At 42.2% G+C, this 27,457-nt stretch overlaps 1 long non-coding RNA gene across 1 annotated transcript in view; it reads right to left on the bottom strand.

The window, feature by feature from the left end:
- Positions 1-20,526: 20,526 nt before the first annotated feature.
- LOC147748135 (uncharacterized) overlaps positions 20,527-27,457 on the bottom strand; it is a 32,962-nt gene continuing 26,031 nt past the window's right edge. Inside the window, exon 3 of the long non-coding RNA XR_015308721.1 lies at positions 20,527-21,065. This is a non-coding gene — a long non-coding RNA (uncharacterized LOC147748135). The remainder of the gene's footprint in view (positions 21,066-27,457) is intronic.

Here is a 27,457-nt window from a genome sequence, read left to right as displayed (position 1 = left end):
GACCTCACTTTTAGCCCGAACGGCTGAATGGATTTCCACCAATCTTGGCAAAATTGTAGGGACTGGTAGCCCGATGTGCCTTTGCTATGTCTCAAGATATGTGCTCCAGTGGATTTTGAGTAATTTAGGTTCAAAAAAATATATATATCTATAAGCGCGCCCCGGTACGCGCAACGGGGAGCGCACCGGGCGCGCCACGCGACTTGCGCGCGGAAAGCTGATTGGCTGTCGGGTGTCTGTAAACATTCTAAACAGTCCAGAGCGGCCGCCATCTTGTGTCTCGGTAGGATCGAGACACAAGAGGTGGCAAAAAACAAAGGGGCAAATGACCATAAGGGAGCAGAGTAGACCCCCCCTGACCCCCTAGGATTGATGTGGGGGCCATAAAAGGGCCCCGCTGGGCAACACTTTTTTTTTTTTTTTCGATTTGCGCGGGGGGAGTGACCGGTGCGCGCACCGGGGAGCGGACCGGTGAGCGTACTATGAGGAAAAAAGAATGACAGTTTTTAAAAAATGAAGCCTTTTGTTGTAAGTTGGAGGTAGTTCTAAAAAGAACTGTTTTTTTATTCTTTTTGTTGTTTTATATTTTTTGGGGGGTTTTTTTAACATTTTTTGCTTTTTTTGGTTTTTCTGAACATTTTTTGTTTTTTTTTGTATTTTTTAAGGGGAGAAACAAAAACAGGCATTTCAAAAGGGCTCAACAGGAGAAAAAAAAGTGCAACAAATTAATATTTCCTTTGGCACTTGTGGTTATCCCAAGCACGATTAATAAGTGTGATGCATTGCTCACCGTAGCAAATTGTTTGACCACAAAATTTACAAACCATTTTAAAATTTGAAAAGTTGGTTTGTATGATGGAGCATGTCTCCCTAACTTCCGGTCCTGATGGGGTGGAAACAGTAGTTTGGGAGGTGCTGGCAGAAGATTGAACAGGGTTTTGGCAAGTTCCCTGACCTCTGCCCTAGAATAGTTATTGGGATGCTTTCTAAGCATATGCCTAATCATTGTGTGGTTGCCGAAGGAGTATTTCTTGTTGGGATTCCCCCTTGACAGCTCCTGATGACAGATTAAGCAGGTTGCTTTAGGTGCATTTACTTTTTTTTGTCACTCGGGATAGAAAAAAATTGCCATATGATGTGCTCTTTTGGTTTGTAGGTTATGTTGTCCTCTCGGACGAATCTACTCTCCTCTTCGTCCTCATCCTCCTCCTGTTCTTGATCTCCACCACTGTGAAGTTGTGGAGGTCCTTGTGGTGGTGGTGGTGTTCCAGAAGATCCAGCAGCTGCAGCTAATGTAGCCATTTTCGACAGATATAAGTACAGGTCTTCCTCTCTCAAAGCAAAAAGGTAGAATAAGGAAAAAAGGTGGGGGCTTTCATCATTTGGAAAAAAAAAATATCCTGAACCAATGAAAAGTGTTAATTTTAGGTCACATGACCAGGGGTTTCATCATTATGAAACCAAAACTTTTATGAACCAATGGAAAGTGTTATTTTCAGGTCAAATGAACCGACGCGCTTACGCTACGCGCCCCGGGGCGCGTCCCGGGGCGCGCCCCGGGTCGCGTCACGTAAGCGCGTCGGAAGATTACGCTGCGCGATCGTATTCGCTCGAGTGCTTCCGGGTGCGCTTATGCCGTGCGTATCACGCGGACGCGGCTACGCGATACGTCACGATCATGTTTTCGTTCGCAAAAATGGCGCTTACGGGATGCTCCCCGGGGTGCTTCATAATAGTACGCTTTCCGTTGCGCTCCCCGGGGCGCGCACCGGGAGCGCTCCGATGCAAAAAAAAAAATGTATATATATATAAAAATTGAAGGGACTGGTAGCCCGATGTGCCTTTGCTATGTCTCAAGATATATGCTCAAGTGGTTTTTAAGAAAATGAACTTTAAAAAAATATATATTGGGCCACATTGGGCTATATATATGTTAAAGCCCAAATGTAGCCCAAATGTAGTCCAATGTAGCCCAATGTAGCCCAATGTATTTATAAAGTGAGACTTATAGTTAGGAATTAGCATTTAAAAAATCTATTAAATTCACTGTAAAAACCATAGGTTTCACACCAGTTATAGTTACCTGGAAATTTTACTGACATAAAACCATTGAAATTCCCACGTTATAGTTAGTTGGACTCACTATAACTTGCGCGTGCAATGCACTGCTGATGACGTCACACATTACATCACTCATGACATGGTCAGTGACATCACTCATGACATCACTGATGATACCATCCTTGTGACAGAGTGACAGACCTCCTTTCACTGTAATGTAACCCTTGAAACACATATTCAAAAATACAAACTAAAATTTTCAAAACAATGCAGATACCCATACCAGTTACAACAACCAAATCTATAATTCCAGCATCTATATACACATCCACTCATTCACCAACAGTTCTATATAGTCACTCATACATATACTCACTCATCATATGTAGTGATATACCTATACATCCTGTTACACACCGACAGTCATCCAAAAGTTACTTACACATACTCACACATGCAAATATACTATTGAACATCCATTTATTTGCATATACAACTATACACACACTACCACCTTACTTCTAAGGAAACTTACACATACTTACTCTCTTAAACAATCACTTATAGAAACACATACATATTCAAACAGGAACTCTTACAATCTCTCACTCTCACTTATACTCACTTATATACATTAATACTCACATATACTGGATTAAAACATATGTAGTTACTCATAAAGACACTAGTGAGGCAGGCATTCACTCACTAACACACACATATACACACTCATCCACCCATACAGTCCTGCACATATGCTGTCTTCAAAACACATACAAACAGTGAGTCAGTCATTGATGCATCTATGTGCTAAGTAATACCCCCACCAAACCATACAGACACACATACTGATACTAAAAAAACATCTAATAACCCATATACACACACATGTAGCTACTCACCAACCCATGCAGCCACTTATACACAAAGTGAAACACTGATACATATATTTAAGTATTTAAACATTACTCGCTAATATATGTATTCACTAAGATACACTTAATAAGCCAGTTAACCAATCAATTTTTTTTTTAAAAACCATCCTTTTAGACACCTATTTAAACATGTATTCTTCCATCGACCTTTACATATACATATATAAAACATATTTATTTTTTAGAAAGACACACATTCAATGGATGGTGTCATCAGTGATGTCATGAGTGATGTCACTGACCATGTCATGAGTGATGTAATATGTGACGTCATCAGCAGTGCATTGCACGCACAAGTTATAGTGAGTCCAACTAACTATAACGTGGGAATTTCAATGGTTTTATGTCAGTAAAATTTCCAGGTAACTATAACTGGTGTGAAACCTATGTTTTTTTCAGTGAATTTAATAGGTTTTTTTAAATGCTAATTCCTAACTATAACTGGTGTGAAACCTATGTTTTTTTTCAGTGAATATATATATATATATATATATGATAAGCAGTTTTAACCCAGATTGGTGTCGGCGCTCTGTTGATGGCGTGGTGCAGTTTTCTACGACTGGGTTAGTCGTTGTAATATCGCTCAGGGTTCCCAGCAGGGAAATGAAAACGCACTCTCTTGTCACAGTTTAGTATAAGTGGTTTATTTCAGCAACCAGTACCCAACGCGTTTCGCTTCCTATAAAGCTTTCTCACGTGAGCAAGCTTTGTAGGAAGCGAAACGCGTTGTGACGAGAAAGTGCGTTTTCATTTCCCTGCTGGGAACCCTGAGCGATATATATATATATATATTATATATATATATATATACACACACACATACATTCGTCTTGGCGCTCCTGCAATCCCCCCGTGAACAAATGAGAGCCGACCCAAAAGGTGCAGGTGAGTGATATATTCAAAATTTCAGCAGCCTGCCCGCATTACGCGTTTCAGCCTACACAGAGGCCTTGATCACATGACGCCCAGTGAGAAACATACTGCAAGGTGCAAAAAAACCTAAAACACGATTGGTTGCCATTAAAACCAGAAGTATAGGCACAGAGAAAATACTTACAGGTTACAAGTGTGTCTTTAAAACCCAGAGGTTGTAAGTATAAAAGCACAATCAAAAAGGTCATATAAAAAGCAGATGAACTTTTAAGAATATATTAACAAGCCACAATGCAAGTAAAAACAAATATGGGTAAAAATATATGTTGAATATGACGGGAAACAACCTTTACCACTACTCTTTAACAACGAGGGGCCTGAACCACGATCCCTCAACCACTACTGCATTTACAACTACCTAGTCTGAACAACGACCTGTCTAAACAACGACCTGCATGAAGAGATTAGTTGTTTCTTTTGTTATAGTAAGTTAAATCAGTCTGATTTGTTTTTTTCATAGAGTGTAACATTGTGTAAAAATAATTAACAGTTTTAAATTTTCTACGTTTATTTTTGCAATCTTACTAATTAATGTATGTTGTTTAAATTGACCTTCTGGGACCAGTAGGTGGCACTCTTGGATTGTTCATGACATATATAGTGGCAAGTGTATCACAAGTATGAGCTTTTGGGTGGCAGGGTATTTTTAGCGTTATTGTGTGTGGGGGTTTTTGGGTGGCAAGTGTATTCTTTACATTTCGAGTGGGAATGGGTTTTTGGGCGGCACAGGTAATGTTAGGGTGGGTATTGGTTTTTGGGTGGCAAGTGTATTTTTAGGGTTAAGGGTGGGTATGGGTTTTTAGGTGGAAAGGGTAATGTGAGTGTTTATGCTAGGTATGGTTTTTGAGTGGCAAGGATAATTTTAGGATTTCGGGTGGGTGTGGGTTTTTGGGATTGAAAGGGTATTTTTAGGGTTTAAGGTGGATGTGGGTGTTTGGGTGGCAAGGGTAATTTTAGGGTTTTGGATGGGTATGGGTGTTTGGGTGGCAAGGGTAATTTTATGGTGGGTATGGGTTTTTGGGCGGCAAATGTATTTTTAGGGTTAAAGGTGGACATGGGCTTTTGGGTGGCAAGGGTAATTTTAGGGTGGATGTGGGTTTTTTGGTGGCAAGGGTAATTTTAGGGTAGGTATTGATTTTTGGGATTGCAAAGGTATTTACAGGGTTTAGGGTGGGTGTGGGATTTTGGGTGGAAAGGGAATTTTTAGGGTTTAGGGTGGGTATAGGTTTTTGGGTGGAAAGGAAATTTATAACATTAACAGTGAGTATTGGGGTGTGTGTGTATGTATATATACAAACATACATATATATGTGTGTGTGTATGTATTGTGTTAATACTGATCAATATTACATTTACAACGCATATGTCTTTAGATTGCATGCCTTTACCACGAAATGTAAGATTTTTACAGGTACATACAAATCCATCACACATACACACTATATATACATATACATGTATACACACACATACATATAGGTTTATACTTACCCAGAAAATAGATACATTAATGGGGTAAAGGCAATCCTGGTAAAGGCATAGTAGTTGTTAAAACTTTAGTGGTTTAGACTAAGTAGTGATTATGGAGTCGTTGTTTAGACTGTAGTTGTTCATGTGGTAGTTGTTCCATCATACAACTGAATATGACAAATGGAGATACAAATTGATAAAATATTACAATTTATCACCTACATGTGCAAAATGTATGTGATTGTGCAAAATGAACAAAGACAGAATAAAACCCAAGCGGGTAAATGTTCATTGCGCCGCCCTACCAGAGCCTTAAACCTGGAAAATATTCAAACGGCTGTGCCTATCTGGTTAATGAGTGCAAAAAAGTGAAATGTGCAAATGTGCAAAATGCTAATAAGAGAGGGAGGGGGGCAAAAGGGGGAGAGGGGGGAAAACATCAGATTGTGTAAAAGGGTATATTAAAAAAATGTAACATTGGGAGGAATGGGACAGCACCATAATTATGCCCAATATATGATGGACAAAAATCAATGGGTAAAATTCAAGATATTTTTTCTCGAAATAGTGCAGGTGTGCAGGGGGTCCAACCTAAAGACAAGTGTAAAAATCCTCATTGGAATTAAGACCCAATATATATATATATTACCTACTGGCGTTTCCCAGGAGGTAGGTATAGTTGGCACCTAGTTTCCATAGGACAAGCGTTTTTTGTATTTCCAGTGACTTGGGCGCCGGTTGACGAATCTTCGTGAAATTTTCAAAACTAGTAATCAGCTCGGGTCAGCTACTGTCTTGAAAGTTTCAGGTTGATTCACCAAGCGGGGGGCCGAGAAAAAAGGGAGGTCCCAAAATGCGTATTCCCTATGTTATTTTCCATAGGAAACTTTAGACATGGCTTCAGCCAGAACTGTTGAACGGAATTACACCAACTTTGGCAACAAGGCAGCCCTCGGATTAGAAAGAGTCCTTTTTGTTAAATGGTGTAAATCCGTTCAGTAGTTCCTGAGAAATTAAAAAAATAAAAGGTGGATAATCAATTTTCTGAGAACCGAGTCATAAGAAAACAGTGAAACAAAAGTGAAAAACAAGAAATGGGGTAGCATAGAAACACTGTGACCCCCTAGGCCTGCTCAGGGCCAAAAAAAGCATTTTTTGTAATAATTTCAGTGGAATTCACGCTGGGGTCGTGAATCTCACCGAAATTATTTAAAAAAATGAAGCACTGGTTCCCTCGCTTCATTTAAATGAGGCCCCCGGGTGGGCCAGGTCCCGGGGGCATTGCCCAATTTATACTTTATAATTCCGGGGGCCCCCACCTCCCTGGGGCTATGTTAATGTTATGCGGGAGGGCATGTGACCCTCCCACAGCCCCAGGGACCGCCACCCCCTGGGGCTTGTTTTTTAATTTGTGGGGTCTCCAAGTCCCCCCAACTACCAGAGACAGCCACCCTAGGGATTTTTGTAAATGTTGGTGGGGGGCACATGGCTCCCCCCGCTGCCCTGGGGACCACCACCCCTGGGGATCTTTAAAAAAAAAATCAAACCTGTGTGGGGGGGATTGAGCCCCCCGCATGCCCCGGGGACCACCACCTCCCCAGGGCTTTAAACACATTGGGAGGGGGGCTGCGTGGCCTCCCTCCTGGAGCCCTTGATGGCCCTAGAGACCGCCACCACCCAGGGCCGGCTCTTGCAGTGTCCCGGCGTGCCCACCCATGGGACGAATGTCTGACAAAATATCGAAATCAAAAATATCGAAATACAAAAATATCGGAACAAAAATATCGAAGTCAAAAATATAGGAATCCTATCCCTAACAAGGTAAGTACAAAAATATCGAAAAATTAATATCGTAGTACAAAAATATCGAAATTAAAAATATCGTTTTTTTAAATGTATTAATAATAATGTAAAAATAATTATAAAATACATATAATGTTACAAATATTAAATAAAAATATTAAAACATAATTAAAAAATTAAAACTAATACATATACATTTAAAATAAATTAAAAACTTAATAATTTAATGTAATTTTATATTTTTTAATTTCATTTAATTGATTTAATTTAAATTTATTTTATTTTTACCCTGTACGGCTGTACCCCCAAAACCCAAAACTGACCCTGAACCCTAAAAATACCCCTTTACCCAAAAACCCAAAACTGACCCTGAACCCTAAAAATACCCCTTTACCCAAAAACTGAAAACTGAACCTGAACCCTAAAAATACCCCTTTACCCAAAAACTGAAAAATGACCCTGAACCCTAAAATACCCCTTTACCCAAAAACTGAAAACTGTCCCTGAACCCTAAAAATACCCCTTTACCCAAAAACTGAAAACTGACCCTGAACCCAAAAAATACCCCTTTACCCAAAAACTGAAAACTGACCCTGAACCCTAAAAATACCCCTTTACCCAAAAAATGAAAACTGACCCTGAACCCTAAAAATACCCCTTTACCCAAAAACTGAAAACTGACCCTGAACCCTAAAAATACCCCTTTACCCAAGAACTGAAAACTGACCCTGAACCCCTAAAATACCCCTTTACCCAAAAACCCAAAACTGACCCTGAACCCTAAAAATACCCCTTTACCCAAAAACCCAAAACTGACCCTGAACCCTAAAAATACCCCTTTACCCAAAAACCCAAAACTGACCCTGAACCCTAAAAATACTCCTTTACCCAAAATTAATTAATATTATTTAATTACCAATTAATTAATAATTAACAATAACAATAAAGTAAATATATTAGCACATTAGCTGTAATTATTTAAATTTAATAATTAATACTATTTTTTCCCAATTAATTAATTAACAATAACAAAAAATTATATATATAAAAAAATTACTTTAATTAATGTAATTAACTAATTAATATTAATTAATTACCAATTAATTATTAATTAAAAATATGTACAAAATTATATTAATGAATTAACTAATTAATATTAATTAATTACCAATTAATTATTAATTAAAAATATTTACAAACATATATTAATTAATTGATTATTATTAAATTACTTCCCACCCTATTCCCCTATAAACCCACAACCCGCTACAGTACTAAAAGACAATATTTAATTAAATTACATTAAAAATTGCATAATAAAACATAATAAATACATTATAATATACACAAAATGTATTTAAAAATCGATATTAGTAACATCGAAATTATTGATTTCGATATCATTGACATCGATATTTCAAACTTCAAAATTACTGATATCATACTAATATCGATATTAAGACTGTCGATATTACTTACCTTCTATATTATGTCCCATCGATATTTAAACTTCGATATAATTGTATTTCGAAATTTAAATCTCGATATTTTGTCTGTGTACCCCATGGGACACTGCTGTTTGCTATCGCAAGGTGGGAGCATGGCTCCCGCCCTGCCATAGCAAAATCTGCTTTGGATTTTGGAAGCGAGAGCAGGTTTCCTGCTCTCTCTTCCAAAATCCAAAGCAGATTGGTTTTCCACAAGGAGAGCTGCATGTCAGCAGCTCCCTGTGTGGAAAAGCAATGCCGGCTCCCGCAGGAGGCAGGGAGCGAGTGGGACCGTGGGGGCATTGGGGCTCCCCTCACGGTCCCCAAACATGAGGCCAGGTTCCAGGGGATGGGGGCTCCGGGGCCCAAAATGGCCGGTGAGGGGGTGGTAGTCCCCCCTCCTCTGTTTAAAAGAAAAGGATATTTGGTCATGCCCCAGGGGATGGTGTCCCCACGGTGAATATAAATTAATGAAAGTGTATGTTTTTTAAAAAAGAACAATTTGGAGTCGCGACCCTAGCACGGCTCTCAGCGCGGCCCACTGGTGTGAACGCAGGGGGTACACGGCTACCATTGTGGCCCCCTGGTCTGAACGCAAGGGCTGCGTGGCTTCCAGTGCGGTGCCTGGTGTGAACGTGAGGGGTGGGCAGCACTCAGCGCAGCCCCCAAGTGTGAACGTGATGGGTGTGCAGCTCTAAGTCACGCTGGGTGCGCCACTCCAAGCAAAAATAATTAAGATTTTCTTCTATAAACCTAGAAGGGCCCTTCTGTTTATTATGAGTTTGTTGCAGCTACATCTAAGTGCGGATGCAGAGCTTTAGGTTGTTGAGAAACACTCTGTTCCCTTCATCAGTGAAGTGTACTCCGTCACTCCTGTAGATGCCTTCCACATGGAAACGTAGATTGTTGTAATATATGGAACCCATTCTATGTTCTCTGAGGTAAGCAGAAGCAGCTTTATTTATATTCATTTTTTCTAGCTTTCTCAATCTGAGGACAAAATTGATTGGACCACTTCCATTTCTGTCTTTGGCATATGTTAGAGTATACAAAGTCAGTTTTGGGGAAAAGCAACATCTATTGTGCAAAGGTGTACTTAATTAGCAATTCCAGACCTACCCCAGTCAATGTGCCTAGGTCATTGACACCACAGTACACAATCATGAGGTCAGGGGGTTGGAGATGAAAAAAGGTTTTAACCAAAGACATCAATTGGTGCCAATTTAATCCTCTCTGTCCAATCCATTTAATGTCTACATTTTGCAAAGCTAGGTCTTTGTCAATACCTCTGTGTTCAGCTTACCTTTTGCAACAGAAAACATAGCTGTGCCCAACAATCCACAATGAAAGCATCTTGAAGTGATGACTGAAGGTAATGAAAAGATTTCTGTAGCTGAGGTAGTCAGTTAGTAGAATGAGAAATATCTAAAATGGAGGACAATATTCTGTTTTAAAGAAAAGGAGATTTGATTGGCTGTTTAACAACATTGTACTTTCAAAAATAGGATGCATTTTACTTTGTTTAAAATGCATGTTTCTTATTGGTTGGTAAAAAATGTTTGAAAGGTACAGCAGAAAGGATAAGGTCATATTTTTCAAAGCCAACCACACCTGCTGTTTGCATTTGCAACATTATGTGGTGTACTTGAAAATATGGTGAACTTGTGACCTGTCAGTTAAGTTGAATGTTGCATGAGCTGTTGCTATGGAACCTGCCATTAAGCAGAAGGGGTGAAGAAGTCAGCTGAAAAGGGTTATTATCTATGACCAATGGAAATGTGTTTTATAATTTAAAAATCACTGGGAAGCAATGGCATTTGTTGCGTATATGTATTTGTATGGAAAAAGAGAGGGAAACCTTGCCAGTACTGGTTTCACCTTGCAGAGTCTGGTGATTTATATTGACTGTGTGTAAAAGAAAATCCTTTCAGAGTGTGTGAGATTTTTCATTCAACAGATTTATTTGCAAGGTGAGATATATTTTTGAGGTTTATTTAAAAAAGATTTAACATTATTCTAAAACTGTGTTGTTTGAAATATATTATTAAATGTATAGATGTATATTAGAATTAGTTTTATTGAACTTGTAGTTTGTTTAAAAAAGTCTGTACAGTAATATAAATATTTTTAAGTCTGTTCAAAGGTATAGCTGAATGATGCCTCACATTTTTAGATAGTTGCTTGAACATGCACTACAAATGTGTATTTTGAACGATGTTCATATAAGGTGTAGTTTATTAGGCATCATTTTGTCTTCTCTCTACAAAGGTATAGTTTCATGATACTACAGAATTATAGATAGTTTGGTAAAAAGCAGCACAACTGTGCTGTTTGAAAGATGATCATATAAGGTGTTAATAATTACGGTTCTGTTATTAGTTTGTACAGAAGGTAAAGTTAAATGAGCCATATGTTTTAAGATAGAATGGTGAAATAAGGTGTTGTTGATTATGCTTCTTTTTGTAGTCTGAGCAAAGGTATAGTTGAACGATGCCACATAATTTTAGATACAATGGTGAGGATGTATAATAAAAGTGTGGTTTTAGAAATGCTCCTAGAAGGTGTTGTTAATTAGTCTTCTTTCTTAAGTCTGTTGAGAGGTATAGTTTGATGATGTTGCATATTTCTAGATTTAATGGTTAAGATAAACCATCACATATTACTCTTTCTGGTATGTTGTACATATCTATTTAACCAGATAGTATGTAATCGTGTAACCAACTATTGATTCACTCCTCCAATTACCTAAGTAGTACCCATGCAGACCAGCAATCACACTGAAACTCCCTGTGCACGCCTCCAATCCCCCAGCCACTACCATGTACTAATCCAATTACTCCACCAAAACAAAAGCAGTAAGAAATGTACTATGCACTCTCCTTGAAGTACTCTAATTATCCAGTCAGTACCCATAAACTAATGCAACTACCCAGGCACTAACCCATGCAATTCTACAATCCTTTAAGTGCTACCTATACAGTTTAGTTATCTCCCTGTTACTAGCTATGCACTCTTCCAATTACTCAGCCAGTCACATGCCCTTAAATAATCACTCCACCAAAACACAAGCAGTTAGAAATTTACCTTACACTCTCCTTGTAGTACTCTAATCATCCAGTCAGTACCCATTTACTTATGGAATTACCCAAGCACTAACTTATGCACTTCTACAATCCTTTAAGTGCTACCTATACAGTTTAGTAATCTCCCTGTTACTAACTATGCACTCCTCCAATTACCCAGCTAGTCCTATGTCCTTATCCAATCACTCTGACAAAACCAAAGCACTTAAAAATTCACTGTGCACTCTCCTTGCAGCACTCTAAGTGTCTTGTCACCATCCATGTACTCATGCAATGACCCAGGCACTTAAACATGCAGTGCTACAATCACATGTGCTCTATCCATGCAGTCCTGTAACGAGCTAATGATTCACTCCTCCAATTACCCAGGTAGTACCCATGCAGTCCAGCAATCTCACTGTCACTCTCAATGCACTCCTCCAATCACCGAGCCAGTACTATGTACTAATCCAATCACTCCGCCAAAACACAAGCACTTATAAATTCACCATGCACTCTCCGTGCAGTACTCTAATCATCCAGTCAGTACCCATGTACTCATGCATTTACCCAGGCACTAGCTCATGCACTTCTACAATCCTTTGAATGCTACCTATATAGATTAGTAATCTCCCTATAACTACCTATGAACTCTTCCAATTACCCAGCCAGTTCTATGTCATTGTCCAATCACTCTGCCAAAACACAAGCAGTTAGAAATTCACCATGCACTCTCCTTGCAGTACTCTAATAATCCAGTCAGTGCCCATGTACTTATGGAATTACCCAGGCACTAACTCATGCACTTCTACAATCCTTTAAGTGCTACCTTTACAATTTAGTAATCTCCCTGTTACTAGCTATGCACTCCTTCAATTACCCAGCCAGTCCTATGTCCTTATCCAATCACTCTGCCAAAACCGAAGCACTTATAAATTCATTATGCCCTCTCCTTGCAACACTGTAAGTGTCCTGTCGCTATACATGTACTCATGCAATGACCCAGGCACTTAAACAGGCAGTGCTACAATCACATGTGCACTATCCATGCAGTCCTGTAACCACCTACACACTGCTGATTTCCTCCTCCAATTGTCCAGGTAGTACCCATGCAGTCCTCCAATCACCCAGCCAGTACCATGTACTAATCCAATCACTCCGCCTAAACACAAGCACTTATAAATTCACCATGCACTCTCCTTGCAGTACTCTAATCATCCAGTCAGTACCCATGTACTCATGCAATTACCCAGGCACTAACTCATACACTTCTACAATCATTTCAGTGCTACCTACACAGTTTACTAATCTCCCTGTTACTACCTATGCACTCCTCCAATTAGTCAGCCACTCCCATGTCCTTATCCAATCACTCTGCCACAATCCAAGCATTCATAAGCGCATCGTCGTCCTACCAGGATTTCACTTGATACGGGCCAGCAAGTGCAACATATGGGGGTCGATTCCAATTTGGGAAAAACAGCTCCGAATAGCCGTTCAGAGCGTTTTTCCCGTACGAATCGTACCCTGCAACGTCCCCCCTGCGTACGATGAAGTACGATTCGTACCAGGAGCTGTACTCCGTACGAATCGTACAGAGACCGTACAAATCAAATCCCCATACGAATCTCCCTCGGAACCCGCTGTACACGACATCTGTACGGTTCGCGGCTGCTTTTTCCGACCCGGCAAGTACGATTCATGTCGGGTACGCACCGTACGACCCTTTTTCTACGGGAGCTGAAAACAGCCGTAAAAGCAGAGTTCGCCCCGAAACAGGTACGGAACGCCCCACCCGGGTACGGTGCGTACACCCCATGATCGCAGGGGTACGGTGCGTACACCCCATGATCGCAGGGGTACGGTGCGTACCCCTGCGATCACGGGGTGTACGCACCGTACCCCTGCTATCATGGGGTGTACGCACCATACGGTGTGTAAGTGATTGTGTGCTTTTCCGTACGAATCGCCCTTACCTGACGTGGACCGTACGAATTGCGTCCTCATACCCCGGTCCGGATTGTACTCGTCGGGTCGTACGGCATGTGTACGAGTCGTACGGTTCACTGTTTCAGCCTTGCAATACGTACGGATCGCGGCGATTCGGACGGATTGATGGAATACGGATCATACTACGCGACTCGGAGGGACGGGTACAAATCGTACGGCGATGGCTCCGGATGAAAATCGTACAGACGTTTTTTGATCGGAATCGGCCCCATAGTGTGAGTTTTTTGGGTATTGCGCCTCACGATATTTTAATGTTGTCAGTCACCACTAACCATTACAATTAATAGTTATGTTTTGTTATACCTCATAGATAGTTGCTTGTGGCCAAAGGGCAAAGGTTTTGAACTCTCAGTCTGATGGTTGCAGGTTTCTTGTCCACTAAGGTAATAGCCATGTATCACTTTACTTACAAAACGTTTTCGGCTTCTCTGAAATGAAAGAAACCTTCGTAGTTTCTATTACAGCAACATATTTTGTTTTTAATGGGAGAAAAGAGAATGCGTAAGGTGAGCCTTATTTTAATGATAAGCAAATACTTTTGTTGGTAATATGCCAGAAACTTTTTTTAATACATCATGCCCAAAAGAACAAATTAACTTATCTCTCCATCTCACTCTCTTGTCATGTATACAACCGATTATTTAAATGAGTTAGCTGTCCGTGATCAGTCACCTATGGAACTAAAATTGAAATATATTTGTGGCTCGAATATCATAGTTATGTTTTCATTCAGCACAATTGACAGTCCCTACTAGTGTCCTAGTGGTCAGTTTATTAACTGATAAATCTTCCCTCCCACGGAGCTCGTCTTCATCAAAGGAGTGTTTTAGGAGTGGGGGTGAATCTGCTTCCAAGTGTGGAATTTGGGGTTGGTAAATCGGGGGGGAGGGGTCCGGATTGTTAACAATCAGCATCAGGGGATAAAAGGTGGGAGGGGATTGTGCATTGTGGAGTACTGTTTCCCGTGTTCCAGAAGCTATAACATTGTAGGAAGGAGTGGGAGAAAGTGTGGCCCACCCTGTTGGAAAGCCAGCGGAGGTCATTAAGCGGAACTGGGGAAAAAGATTGTTCTACCTGCGCCCATGGCTTGTTTTCGGGATTGTGATTCCACTCCAAGGATGGGCATAGTTGGGCTGCTAGTGTGTTATATGATAGGTCGGGGAATCCTAGACCTCCCTAATCCATGGGGTGTGAGAGAGCTGAGCCTGCCACCCGTAGGGAATTGCTGTGCCATAAAAAATTAAGCATTTTCCACTGTATTGTTGCCAGGGTTGTCTTGGGGAGAACGAGTGGCAGTGTTTGCAGTGGGTATAGTAAGCGTGGCATGAAGTTTATTTTGAGAAGATTCAACCTGCCCAGGCAGAAAATTTCGAGCTTGCCCCAACAATATAAATACTTGAAAATGGGTTGGGGGGTGTAGTATTGCACATATAGATAGCTCTGGACTGTGATGGGATATTGATTTCCAGATATCTTACTGCCGACTCTGACCATGAGAACCCCGCTCATTGGAGTGACTCTCACAAGGGATTGTAAGGATCTGCTACTCCTACACCTTGCGACTTTGAATAGTTAATTTTGAATCCTGATACCAATGTAAACCAATGTATTTCCTCATGAAGTAATGTTATCAACTTTTCTTGGTTGATTATAAAGCAGAGGATGTCATTGGCGAATAGTTTGTGTTCCTAATTTTGCACCCACAGTCCTTGGATGTCAGGGTTATTCTGAATGTTGACTACCAAGGGTTCCACGAATAATGCAAATATTAGTGGGGAAAGGGGCAGTCCTGTCTCTTACCCCTTGCTATATGTATGTCCGGTGTATGATCCCCTTTGATTTTAATTTTAGTAGTTGATCTTTGGTAGTTGGTCTGAATACATTTTCTCATATTCAGGCCAATAAGGGCTTTATCAAGGAGCTTTGATGGGAACAGCAAGTCCACTCTAGCAAAGGCATTCTCTGCCCCTAGGGAGAGAAGGGCCAATGGTTGCTTTTGGGGTTCAGCAACTTCCATGAGCATTCCTGCCAATCTTCTATTGCAGTTTGCCTGTCAATGTCTGATAAAGCCAGACTGTTGGATAGAGATAAGGCAGGGCCATGCCTGATGCAATCTAGCCACTGATGTTGACCTAAATAGTTCAACATTGCAGTTTCACAGGTTGATCGGCCAGTTGGACGTACAGAGTAGTGGTTGTTTATCAGGTTTCTTCAGGATGATAACATGCGAGACCAGTATTGTATCAGTTACCATTCTGAGTGTTGAGAAGTATCTACAGATGTTTGTGAGGGGCTCAGCTAGTAAGGAGGCCAAAGTCTTGTAGAATGAGGCCATAAAGACATCTGGGCCTGAGCACTTCCAGGATGGCAATCATTGGATGGCCTCTCACACCTTCTCTACTGAGCTATCCTCCCCTAAGAGGGCTTGTGTTTGGTGTTAGAGCCATCAAGTGAGGGCTGTTGTTGTATTATAGTCTCCCCATATTATGACTTCCCCCTCAGTGATATATTCAAAACACCATGAACGTGCTCGCTGCCAACTTAACAATTTTAGTGACAGTCTCTTGCTTCATATATGGTGAACAAATAGGAATCCTATTTTTTTTTTTAATAGCCCTCACTCACCAACCTAGTTGGTGACATGCTTCATCACTGGGTATTCCCACCCTGGGTGCTGAATGCCTCCAGGGTGTGCTTCAATTTTTTAGATTTACTGTGGAACTGGATTTTATTTTTAACAGAGTGAAAAAAGAGCAAGTGATTTAAAATTGACTCAAGGCCATCCACCATGTCAGGTACTTTATTAATGGTGGTCTTCACCAAGTTTAAAAACAGTGAGGAATGTCTTGAAGACTACAATGGTCCTGTGCATCCCTTTTTCATATGGCCAACATGCTTCAGCCATTCACCACTAAGTGCCCATAAGGGTCAATATGGCTTTTACCAGGATCATAATGTGTGATGCACATGCACCCTAAGACCTGCGCTGCGAGCTTGTTTTTCAAACTTACACACACACACAATGAACAGCCTCTTGTGACTGTTCCTGTTGTGCAGTCTTTCTTAACATGGTGACTCCGAGGGGGGATCCATATTGTCATACTTTCATCAAGTTTCACCCTTTGATACACCTCCGTTGTCCACTCTTGAACCTTGTATCTCCCCCAACAGTGACACAAGAGGTTCTGGGGTAAAGGGCAGAGTTGAAGGATTATTTGTTCTCGTTGGGTCCATACAGAGAGACAAGGGTTATCGGGATGAGCCTAATGATGAGCCTCTTATCCTCACCTCATGGCCCATACAAACCATATATGTGCTACCTATTTGGAAGGACATGTATGAGGATGGCAAACCCCTGTGTTTTTCATGTGTATGAGGGGTGGATTTGCACCGCTATGTCCATTTCTTTTTGTTTGAGCCAGACCAGGAGAGCTTTGTATATTACGTGAGACTATCTTTAGGGGTGTCATGCTGTTTGATGGGTGGTATGCTAAGTTGTTTATATCATGGCAAACGTGATATCCGGCTGTCATTAACCCAGCAGCTATTCTCAGTGTGTGTGTCATTGTGTGTGAGTAGAATTGGAATAGGACTAAGCAACATACTGTAAACAACAATAAGGTGTTCCAAAAACTGTGAACGACCCAGTGTGGGGTTGAAGTCTATAGTTCTCCAAAAGTGTCTACAGTGGGTAGCATTGTGGTACTAGGAGAGCGTTCGGAAATAGTGAGGGCTGGCTCCAAGAACTAGAGAAGGAGCCCCTAACCCTGTTCACATGATGACATACAACATTTATCATCAGTGGCAACAGTGTCCATTGCAGCATGATACTTTTATGGGTTTTCATGTTTTTTGGCTCTTGTGGAGGACCTCACAATCCTATTTTACCCCTTCCGTCAAGATGGAGGCTAATATGAGCTTTCTTATGGGCATAGCGGTTGGGCTGAAAATATTATCTGCCTCCATGATCTGTCAAGAGGGAGCACATTGGTTCACTTATTTGGTCTGGGAGGAGTTCAAAGGGAGGCCTAGGATCTCTCACACATCAAACTGGCTTCTCGTCACAAATCTTTATATGTGAAGGGAAGTCAAAGAGAAATCCTTCCGTCTCGCTAGTGTCTTGGCCAGGACATTCTGGAATAAAAGAACTGTGTCCCTTTGGAAAACTATTGGTTCTAGCTGACGGGCCCTTTTCAGGATGTCTTCTTTGACATGGAAGCAGTGCACTTGAGTAAGACCTCTACAGAAAGATTTTTTTGTTTCTGATAGGCAGGTAAATCCATGGGTGCGGTCCAGGATGATTTGGTTCATCTTCCTGTTGTTGAAGTATCTGGGCAGAGAAGGCCTGGAAACGGGCTTCCAGGTCTGCTAACAAGATATTTCATGTAATGCCCCTGATATTATTTCTCCTGGATCGGTTTTCTAGATCATCGAGTTTATCCTGCAATGCGGGATGTTCCTATTTCAGCTTTTCCAGACATGTAGTGTGGTCTATGCTGCCATGGGCTTGATCCACCACTGTATGCTCGACCCATTCCAGACGAGAGTCAGTTTGGCATAGAGATTAGTCGAGGTTCGACTAAACTCTGTTGAAGTCATGGCAGAGGGATGTGGTATCTTTACAGAATTCCACCAGGAGTATTAGAATGTCCTCTATAACTGGCACCTGAGGGTAAGGGATCACTTGAGCTATGGTTGTGGGGATTGAGGGCGTTAAAGCTGTTTGTTGAGGGGTCAGATGTCTGAAGAAAATCTCTGCTGGAGAAAGAACGTGGAGTTTTACCTTGCTTGTTGTTATTGCTCACAGTGTTTGAGCAACATGGGGGTACAAGGCAGCGCCTCCTTCGAAGGATATGGGAGTATGGGCTGAACTTCTACTTCTCTTTGTTGTAGGGTCGAGATCTTCTATATATTCTGGGGAAGGCACAATTTTCCTCTAATGTTAGTCAAAGAGCTGCTCCTCCAAGAGTGTTTAGGGACCAATTGGGATTCTCCCCAATCACTAGGAGAGCCGCAAGAGTCGGGCGGAGCTTGTTTCGACCTTGGAAGCTTCTTGCACAGAGGAAATCTTGCTTGGGAAGAACTCTTTACCAGAGTCAAACCCACTCCTGTGGCTTCTGGGCCTGTGTAATGTCCACAGAGAATTTTGCAGGGACTCCACTTTGTATGGAAAGCTGGCTATGGCGAAGGAGCATGGTTAACCTCAGCAGGACCACTACGCTTGGGCCACTGGAATGAAGTCCACAATGTGGGGGTGGCCTGTGTAGTGCGTGGAAGCTGCTCGCCGTGCTGCCGCGTCCAGTCTGAAGACCCAGGTAGGTTGTGCTGTCATGCTCATACACCTGAAGCTGGTCGTTGGAACCAGCGCATGTGCAGCGTTTGCGCCATGGTGACTCATGTCGCTCAGCTCCCTGACGCTGACCCAACAAACACCACCTCAATCAATCTAGGTGGTTGCCATGGGACCACCATGTTCCCCCGTAGCGTTCTGTCCAGGGCAGTGACTCGGGTTTCAGAAAAGCCGTTGAGACTGCAGCCACCATCTTAGAGCCATATCACTAAAAAGGTGCACTTTCCTTATATGATCAAAGCCACCTTTAAGCAGGTGCGACAGTTGCAAACAGGGAAAGTACACTCTATTATAATGAATGCACACCCCTCAGGGCAGCTACATACTCGCGTTGCCCCCAGGGCAGCGCATTCAAGAGAAATACAGAGCAGCTTTTTAAAAGCTGCTCTGTGTTGCTCTGTGCAGGCAGCAACCCGCCTTCAGTTTCAAAAGAAATTTGAGATTCCCTTGCAGGAGAGGGCAGTGAGAGACTGCATCTGCCTGCAGGGCCCTCGAGAGGGCCCTCAAGAGAGTGCACTGACAGTGCGCTATCATTTTGTGGCACACTTTCAGTGCACCTCCTAATGGCATGTTTGCCTCTGAAACCACGTTGTTAGACAGCGTGGGCGCAGAGTCAAAGTGATTTCCTTATTCACATGAGGCCATGCCCCCATGCAAATTTGGGAATGCTCTCTCTCAATAGTGCTGGCACTACATGTGTGCCAATTGTCTGTGGCCCCTTCTGTAATACCAAAGTGCCCTTGGGGCATGCAAAGTGGGCGCAAACGTCCATTGGCCCCTTGGGCCCTTTCTGTAATACGCCCAGTTTCTTGATCGCGCGGTCAGTCAGGTGGTGAAGATTACCAGAGGAGCACTACCCCATAGCCACTAATGTTCCCTCCCTCACTTGTAGCGTGTGCTGAGGGGCCCGTTTTCGACAATTGCACCAGTGATGCACACCATTTATGGGGTACTAACGGGCTCCTTTGCGGAGCTTAGGGGAGAATCCTCTTGGCTACTTTCCTCCCTGTCCACGCCACGTCTGTTGGCATTCTTTCTGAAATTTGGTTTTAAAATATGGCATGCCCCCAAAAAATGTACCTTCTAGGTCTCTATCTTGCTTTCAAAAGTGTTTTCTACTTGAACCACTACACGCCATCAGTGTCATCTTGCAATAGGGCTTCAGGTGTCAAACATTTACAAATTAGATCCTCTCTTATTTCCATAGCACATTTAATCACTCCAAAGCCACATTACCAATAAAGGGATTGTGCCTCATATTGCCATGTGATACAATTTCAATTGATCTTTTCAGAATTTCTATTAGAATTCTTTAATAAATAGTAATAAAGGCACCATTAATAAGAGTGGTTGCACTGCTGCACATGCGTGACCATTATGGAGCTCTGAATGTGACAAACAACAGGAAACTCACATGCATTTCATTCTCTTTTAATACAGTACCACAAGTTGAGACGTCCTCATTTCTGCCATCTTTCCCATTCAAATGAAATTAAGGTATGGTATTAGAAAAAGCGATGGATTTTTGAAGCAAGTGACATAGGAGATGAGGTAACGATATGCAAATATTCAAAACAGGAGAAGCAGGAATCCTGTGGTGGTCGTGCCTCGAAACAACAACAACGTACGGTGAGCAAAGACTATTTTCACACGTTTTAGCAGCACATTTTCCGAGGTGTGTGGTAATCAATAAATTGACGGTTCGAGAGGTCACATCTTAGTTTGTAGTGTTGTTGTAGGATGTAGTCTTCATCCACCGGGTGGGCCTTGAGCATGTGCATTATTTCCATCCTACTTGTGAGTAGTTAGTTGCATTTCTAAGGGACTCATCTTCAGCGCCCACCCCTCGGAATCTAATTGCATTTATTTGTCCCACAGCAGATAACTTTGTCTTCTGGGTTAGACTGAAGATCCCGGCACTTCTGTTTGTTAAGACATCCATGTGGTTTTCCTCCTAAGAAACAAATGGGGAAAACAAACATGAATGTAGAAGGTGAGATGGGCCAATGGAAGTTTAACATTTAGAAGGGGAAATGTGATACATTAAGGAATAGCAAGAAACACAAAATAAGCACAAAAATATACAAAAATCCTATATGTTTAAGGTGAGCAGTATTTTGAGGGGTGTCCTCACAAACTGGTATCTTTTTTTATTTCTGAACATCAGAGTACCGTGATTGGAGAGCTTTTATTATAGCCTTTAGGCCCTATGCGCATGTTTATCTATTGCCACCACTACCAGTATTTCCCAGTCTCATAAGGGAACAGCAGTCCCTACCAACTAAGGCCTCATTTCCAAGCTTTCGGTGAAGGGCTGCACTTCAAGCTTTCTTGCCTCGTTGCCATTTGTCAAAAGAAAAGGGAAGGAATGTGCTGTATCTATGAGGTACAGTGCATTCCTGTCCTCATCCCCAGTGCTGGCGTATAATTGGCTACCATGCGCCAATGTAGGCATCACGGGAAGGATTGGTCTTGTGCAGGAAGGGACACCTTCCTGCACAAAAACAATCAATGGAGGCGATTCTTCCTTCTATGTGTGCTGAATTCAGAGGAACAAACGAGGAGAAAAAGTTATTTCTCCGCGTTCCGCCACCCCTACTTCTCTCGTGGGAAGGCATAGGCTTTTGATGCATTCCTAGGTTTACAGTACTTTGTAATTCTGGGAATGTGTCAAATGCCATGGGTGTTACTTAGGACCACCCACTATAGTTATTGATTTATATAGCGCTGAATCACCCGTGAGGGTATCTCGGCGCTTAGGCTGTGGAACCCTTCCTGGCTCTCCCTGTGAGGGGCGGAGCCAGGCATCCCAGCGCTGGTGGGGCCGTTGTGTAGATTAAGCAAGCTATTGCCTAGAGTTGCAGCGTGGGGCCCATGATTAGAGAAGGCGCCGAAGCGAGAATTATCGAGTCCGCGGACATTGATCCTAGACCCTATCGCGTCGGGAATTGAACCCTGGTCCCGGGCCTGATCTCTGCTTTAGGGCCTGCTGCCTCTAACCAGTGAGCCACACTTCTCCACAACCCCTATGGCACACCTCCCAATTGCACTGTGAGTCAATGCAGCGACTTGCGCTGTGATGCCTCACACCATATCTACAAGGCCATGAAAATCCAAACAGGTGAGCTTTACGTGGCCTTGTAGATATGGTACTGCACTGTGCGCCGCCAGTACAGTTTCAGTTTTTAACGTCTTTATTTCGAATATTCTTCATAAAAGACAAAATATTTACATACATATGAATAATAACAATATTACATAATCAATGACATTATATGAAAATTAAGCGTAAAGAACAATAGAACAAAAAGAATTAAGAATTGATTAAAACCTCAATTAAATATGTGCATAAAGACGACAAGAGAAGATTATTATTGAACAAATGCATATAAAAAGACACAACATCAATACTGGTCGGAGACACAATCTAGTAAAGTAACGTACTATATGGGTTTTTCATGACGGTATGTTACAAACTGTCTTAGACCTTAATAACCAAGCCCATCCAAGGAATTTGGCCAATCCAATGGAAAGACATTCAGAGGTGTTAGTTCTTAGAATGAGCAAGGCTTCACTGCTCGACCGGGTCTTTAATCTATAGCATATAGGCTTTAGCCACTTGTGGCGTGGTTCACGGTAAGCATTACAAACAAACAAGAAATTACCTATTGTTTCTTTATGGTCAGTACAACATGGACAAAGTGAAGTCGCCGGCTTCTGCCAACCACTGGTGAAGGCCCGTAATGGCAATGTACCTAGACGGAACTGAAAGTAAAGTTTCCTATCTAAGGTTTTGACAATTACATCCCAAAAGCACTCGTTATGAGGGACTAATTTATGTAGCAGAAACAGACCGGTCAGGTTCGGTTTCTCTGAAAGAGCAACGTGTTCATCTTTAACCATAGACCAGAAGAGAGATTTAAAATCTTTCTTAGAGGGAAAGATGTGAGAGCCCGGCTCAAACCACAACTGGGGGAGGCCCATTCCGATAAGAGTGTTTCTAATTGACTTAAACCATGGAATTTCACCTGCCCCCTGTTGTGATCTAACATCCTGAAGCTCTTGGGCAAACATGGCAAGTTCCGGTGTGGACCATATGCGTCTCCATAACGCCACCATCCTGTACTGGGCTTGATGTTTAATTGAATGGAACCCCATATCCATCAATAGTGGTAGAGCGGGTGTTGATGGAGGAAGACTGACTAGGTTTCGGAAAAATTTGTTCTGTATCCTATCAAGGACAGCCAGGTCCACACAACCCCATATATCAGCCCCGTATAATATGGCAGAGCTGATTTTTGCACTATATATTTTAAGAGTGGGCAATACCCTTTTGGTCAGAGAACTCCGCTGCTCCTTCACCAGACAACCGGACAGACGCGTAAATTTCAAGCTAAGCGCCGCTATTTGCTCTTTCCAGCGTAATCTATAGTCCATTGTCACACCAAGATAGGTCATAACTCCAACCTGTTCCAGACTAGACCCGTTCATCGTAACATTGCCCCTCTGTGGTTTTTTCTTTGTGAAGACCATAAATTTGGTTTTGTTGATGTTAATTTCTAAATCGTTCTCATTGCAGAAATCCACAAATTTGTCTATAGCTACCTGCAGACCCTTCTGTGTTTTAGCCAATATGAGCGTGTCATCAGCAAAAATTAAAAGGGGGAATTTAGTCCCACCCAGTGATGGGGCATCGGTAGGGGTTTCTGAGAGAAACTTAACCACTTGATTAATAAAAAGTATGAAAAGGGTAGGGGCCAGGACGCAGCCCTGTCTCACTCCACGAGTCATGGGGAAGGGTTCTGTGACCTGGCCCTGGCGGCCCCACCTAACTCTAGCAAAATTTCCCTCGTGCATCCTGATGGTAAATTCTAGGAGCGCAGAAGGAACTCCCATCTTTCTTAATGCAGCCCACATCTTTCCTCTGGGGACCAAATCAAACGCTGATTTGAGGTCCACAAATGCAGCGTATATCGTGCCACCTCTCAAAAACACAGTTTTCCAGTAGATCATAACAAATCTTAAGATCTGATCTACAGTACTAATGTGAGCCCTAAAGCCAGCTTGTAATGGAGAGAGAATGTCAGCTTCGGTCATCCAGGTGTCGATTTTTCCTAAAAGTATTCTAGCCACTACCTTTTGTAGGGCATCAATAAGACTGATGGGTCGGTAGTTTCCTGCATCAGTTTTGTCCCCTTTTTTATACACGGGCAGGATCTCTGCCCCTTTCCATGAATTTGGGATCCTGGTCCCTCTAGCTATCGCATTTGCTAGGGTAGTTATGTACGGAACCCAATGCACCTGGTCATACTTAAAAAGGTCCGCTGGGACACATGCCATACCGGGGGCCTTACCGTTCTGGACTTGTTTAAGAGCAACTACAGTTTCTGTTTCTGTGAAGACAATGTGGTCAAGTATGGGCACCGCAGTCTGTACACTGGCATCTTCCCAAGTGTGGGAGATCCGTTCCGTGTTACTAAACTGCGTCGCGTAGTGCTTGACCCATTGTTCTGCAGGCACATGGTTAACAGGGACTTTCAAGACCCCAGTCCCACCCCACCTCACAACCTCCCAGAATTTTTGTTGGTTAGATGAGGTGCTTGCTTGGTATAAATCTAACCAGCGCTGTTCATCCCAGTTGGTTTTTGCCTCTTTAAGTACTTTCTTGTAATTAACCCTAGCTAGCCTAATATCATTGGCTGACTTGGATTTAATAGCAGCTATTAGGGTGCTATGGGCAAGACGACAAGATTTATCATACCATTTGGTCCTAGTTGGTACTGGACCATTATTCCTTCCTTTTGTGGGTTCATTAAAAAAAGTTTTAATCTTATTAAACAGAGACTCATGGATCGACCCTATTTCTTCCAGGGAAGTGCCTTCATTAACTATGGGTACCATCGAATTGGTGGCTGCTGAGACCTCCACCGCAACCCTTTCTAATACGGTAGGGTTGTCTATAAGCCTAGTCCAGCGTACCCTTCTACAGTCATTCGTGAGAACAGCCTCGGCTGTAACGGTAGTGGATGCAGAATCTAATCTGAGACCCTCATTCAGTAGTAATTTAATTGCCAGGGGATTATGGTCACTTTCAGGTCTTTGGACTACTTCCATATCCTCTAGGATTTTCCAAAACTCTATCTTTATTAAGAAGTAGTCAATACGGCTCGAATGCTGGGAATTGTCAAAAGTGACCTTTCCCATCGAATCTGATTTAGTCCTACCGTTAGCTGCGCGCAGATCCCATTCAAGGCAGAGGCCTAACCACTGCATTGCGGCCTCGGTAACTTTTTTAATTGGAGGTATGGTTAATGGTGGAATATTCCAAATTTGATCGATTTCCCCATATCCTTCTTTGTCAAGACTAGGAAAAGGTTCAAAAGAACAATTAAAATCACCTGCCACCATTATACATTTGTCGCTAGTAATATTGTTTAATAGGGAATCTAAATCGCTAGCTGCTCTCGCAGGCTTCCCACCAGGTTGCCCTCTTGCATATATGTTAATCAGAAAAAAGTCCTCGTTATTTTTACCAGACAATTTCAAGGCAAGAATATCACTACTTAAGGTAGGAATGTCTATAATTTGAAAGGCTAGGGATTGTCTGATCCAAATAACCAGACCACCTGAAGGACGACCTTTAGGTCCTTTACAGGCTGGTTTATAGTAGTTAAGATAGCCAACCCAAAAGATGGCATCAGTTGACCAGCTTTCCTGTAAAATGATAACATCAAAAGAGTCCACATAAGAGCCCCAGTCATCCTCAGACATTTTCCCTTTTAATCCCGCTATATTCCAAGACAAGACTGTGAGGGTATTACTTGTTTCTTTCGGCAAGTTGTTAAATGGATTCACAGTCTCCTCAGGGACCAGGGGTCTATATGTGGGATTTGGAAGTTTTACCCTTTCTACCTCCCCTTGGGAATTACCACTCAGCCCTGTTACAATCTCAGCCCTGGGAGATGGAGTAGGGTTATGGGAACTCAGTACAACTTCACTCGGCCCGGGAATCGGTAGTAGATTGTCAAGTCAATCCACACCTTCCAAGCCGGATAGCGGAGCAAACCGGTTTGTGAGGTGTGGGTGAAACAAAGGGTAGACTGGGGTATCAAAGTGAAATCTCCCTCTTGGCCTGTCTCTTCTAGAATGTTGAAATGGGGTGTGGGGTCTACTTGTATATAAAGCAGGATAGAAATAATTCAACAATAATGTTTGCACATCCCCAACTCTTCCGAATCTAGGTTCCCTGCTGATAAATTCAGCCACCCATGGCTCTCTGAAACTTATAACCACACAGTCCCCCTCAAGATCTTTCTTACCATAACCTATCCAATCCACCCTTCTTACATTAAGAATTTCAGGATTCATGTTGGGTGGAAGCAGGCGATTTTTATTAAGCCAGAATGTTACTTTATTGTAGAGGTCCTTGTGTGTTTCTCTTTTACCATCTACTAAAGGAGCCACGCCAGTTAAGATGATGGTGTAAGGCTGTGACTCTGGGGGGAGATTAACACATTGTTTCCTCGGGATAGGTTTGATATAGGGCCGGATGTTTTGGTCGTGACTACTAAGAGTTTTCTTGGCCTGGGGTTGCTTTGCGGCCTTCTGTCTAGGTGCGCCCTCAGAGCTAACTGTTTTCTTGGGGGCCGATACAGTTGTTGGCTGCGGGGCTTTTAACGTAGTGGGTCCCGCTTTTGAACTTGAGGCCCCTGCTTTGTTATTCACCAGAGTAGACTTCGATGATGACAGGGCAGTGGGGGGCAAGCCTTTGGGGGCTAAACTGGCAAGAGTTCTGTTTGTAGATGCTATATTATCTTTAACCAACATATCCAAGGAATCCATTTTTGTATTCAATAGTCTTGTCCTTTCGAATAGTGGTAAGAGCAGGGATTTCATTAGTAACTCTATCTTAGCCAGAAGTATGCCTTCTGCAATACTAACTGTGGTGTTATGGTCTTCAAGTTGAACCACCACATTAGTATTAGGCAACTGTATGGGTGAGTCAATAGTACTTCCCGCCCCCTCAATATGTTCATCTAAGTCGGGAGAGTCTAACCTTTTACGTTTCCCAGGGTTCTGTGAGGGTAGAAGTTGTGAAAGGGGAGGGGAATTCACTTGCTCCTTACTGATATTAAGATTAGGTGAGTCCGAGAGACCTGATTTCTCTCCAGGCTGGTCTAAAAAAATAGTAGTCCCTCCATTTAGCATATTATCATGTGCAGTGGTATATGAGCTATCTTGACCCGTCCCCGCTAACTCCACAGTTTGGGTCTCAGGAACAGTTACAAGCACTAAATCTGTATTAACATCATTGCTATCAGTGTCTAAAAGGGAAAGCGGAATGGG

The sequence above is a fragment of the Lissotriton vulgaris genome, chromosome 1_1 (genome assembly GCF_964263255.1).
Source record: "Lissotriton vulgaris chromosome 1_1, aLisVul1.2, whole genome shotgun sequence".
Lineage (NCBI taxonomy): Eukaryota > Metazoa > Chordata > Amphibia > Caudata > Salamandridae > Lissotriton > Lissotriton vulgaris.
Note: the sequence above shows the minus strand (reverse complement) of the source record. Positions and strands in the feature narration are given on the sequence as shown.